This window comes from Sander vitreus, unplaced genomic scaffold (assembly GCF_031162955.1).
Source record: "Sander vitreus isolate 19-12246 unplaced genomic scaffold, sanVit1 ctg470_0, whole genome shotgun sequence".
NCBI lineage: Eukaryota > Metazoa > Chordata > Actinopteri > Perciformes > Percidae > Sander > Sander vitreus.
The window spans coordinates 32035-35000 of NW_027595577.1; positions in this window are offsets into that span (position 1 = coordinate 32035).

The following is a 2966-nucleotide window of genomic DNA, read 5'->3' on the forward strand; positions in this document are numbered from 1 at the left end:
AAAGGCGTCTTTCAGCGGAGGAGTACGTAAGGGAGAATTTCTGTGTAAGTAGGTTGGTTCGCCCACCCACGACCCTTTCCTAAACATAACTGTGTCAAAAGGGACGTCAATAGTCCCGACCAAGCACGTTTACTTATAGCTCTAAAGGGACGTCAATAGTCCCGACCAAGAACGTTTACTTATAGCGCTAAAGGAGACTTTTAGCGTCAATAAGGACGACAAAGTCACCTGACCAAGCGTCCATATTTTACGAGATGAGTGTGAGAACGTGTTGCTTCACTGACCCAGTGCACCGTGGGAAACCACACCTCATCTGGGAGCCTTGCAGGACCTCCTGGAGGGCAGATTTAGGAGGACTTGGCAAAATCCGTGCGCAGGTGCGCCAGACAGGTTGGGCAGCGTGCGGTAACCTGCCCCCGATGCCCGCCAATACGGCCCGACTCCTTTCGCCTACATTCAGTGGATTTAAATAATATTTAATATTTTATTTTTTACGTTTTTTGTCACTTAGATTTTTGTCACTTTTTTCTGACATTTTTGTCACTACATTTTTGTCACTTTTTCCAACATTTTTGTCACTTTTTTTAGATTTCGGGCACTTTTTTTTGAGATTTTTGACATTTTGTTTGCCATTTTTGTCACTTTTTCCGACATTTTTGTCACTTTTTTTCTGACATTTTGGTCACTTTTTTTTTGATTTTTGTCACTTTTTCCAACATTTTTGTCACTTTTTCCAACATTTTTGTCACTTTTCTGATATTTTTGTCACTTTTTTGAGATTTTTGTCAATTTCTTTCCAACATTTTTGTCACTTTTTTTTTTTTTGATTTTTGTCACTTTTTCTGACATTTGTCACTTTTTCCAACATTTTTGTCACTTTTTTTTTGAGATTTTTGTCACTTTTTTGAGATTTTTGGCACTTTTTTGAGATTTTTGTCACTTTTTTGAGATTTTTGGCTAGCTAGGTTATCAGAAAGTGGTTTGTGTTAGCCACTATATCTTTTTCCGACATTTTTGTCACTTTTTTGAGATTTTTGGCACTTTTTCCGACATTTTTGTCACTTTTTCCGACATTTTTGGAGCGTGTAATGGTGACCACATGAATTTCCTACTTGTGGATATTAAAGTAGAGCTTGACCTTGATAACTGCAGCAGGCTTACCAGAACTGATGGACTGAACGCCATCCTTCAAGTGGTCAACGTGATGTTCTTCTGGGGCAATCATGAGGATCAGACCCCTGTTAACTCAACCCGTTCTCATTCTGAACTCGTAAAGTCAGGACGTTTGGACAGTGGCTGTCAGCGTCTGATGTGACAAAAAAGGCGTCTTTCAGCGGAGAGATACGTAAGGGAGAATTTCTGTGTAAGTAGGTTGGTTCGCCCACCCACGACCCTTTCCTAAACATAACTGCGTCAAAAGGGACGCCAATAGTCCCGACCAAGCACGTTTACTTATAGCTCTAAAGGGACGTCAATAGTCCCGACCAAGCGCGTTTACTTATAGCTCTAAAGGGACGACAATAGTCCCGACGACCACGCTACTTATAGCCCCTAAAAGGGGACGCCAATAGTCCCGACCACGTTTACTTATAGCTCTAAAGGGACGTCAATAGTCCCGACCAAGCACGTTACTTATAGCTCTAAAGGGGACGTCAATAGTCCCGACTACGTTTACTTATAGCTCTAAAGGGACGCCAATAGTCCCGACCATCGTTTACTATAGCCCTAAAGGGCGTCAATAGTCCCGACCAAGCACGTTACTTATAGCTCTAAAGGGGATCGTCAATAGTCCTCGACCAAGCACGTTTACTTATAGCTCTAAAGGGACGTCAATAGTCCCCGACCAAGCACGTTTACTTATAGCTCTAAAGGGACGTCAATAGTCCCGACCAAGCACGTTTACTTTATAGCCCTAAAGGGCGTCAATAGTCCCGACCAAGCACGCGTTACTTATAGCTCTAAAGGGACGTCAATAGTCCCGACCAAGCACGCTTTACTTATAGCTCTAAAGGGACGTCAATAGTCCCGACCAAGCACGTTACTTATAGCTCTAAAGGAGACTTTTAGCGTCAATAAGGGACGACAAAGGCACCTGACCAAGAGTCCATATTTTCACGAGATGAGTGTGAGAACGTGTGGCCCGGGAAAGGGAAGTTTGGGGTCCCCTGCTGGAGCTGCTGCCCTCCCGCGACCCGACCCCGGGATAAGCGGATGAAGATGGATGGATGGATGATTCATGTTTTTCAATTTAGACTCAGGTCACACGCTGCCCCCTGCTGGACACACACACACACACACACACACACACACACACACACACACACACACACAGACTTCAAAATTTTTGGAAAAAGTGCCAAAAATTTCGGAAAAAGTGCCAAAAATCTCAAAAAAGTGACAAAAATGTCGGAAAAAGTGACAAAAATCTAAAAAAAAAGTGACAAAAATCTAAAAAAAAAGTGACAAAAATCTAAAAAAAAAGTGACAAAAATGTTGGAAAAAGTGCCAAAAATGTCAGAAAAAGTGACAAAAATCTCAAAAAAGTGACAAAAATGTCGGAAAAAGTGACAAAAATCAAAAACAAAAAGTGACAAAAATGTCGGAAAAAGTGACAAAAATGTCGGAAAAAGTGACAAAAATCTAAAAAAAGTGAGAAAAATGTTGGAAAAAGTGACAAAAATTTCAAACAAAAGTGACAAAAAATCTCAAAAAAGTGTTAAAAATGTTGGAAAAAGTGACAAAAATGTCGAAAAAAAGTGACAAGAATGTCGTTAGCATCCCGTTAGCATCCCATTGACTGCCATTCATTGTGACGTCACTTTGACAGAGAATACCTTTACATCTGAAGCGCTTTAAAGACTCTATTTGTCCGTTGTTTATTTCTAAAGAAACACGACAATGTATAAAAGGCTCCATTACCTTGTAGCTCACGTTATGGCTCCGTAGCAGACGTTGTTATAACAATA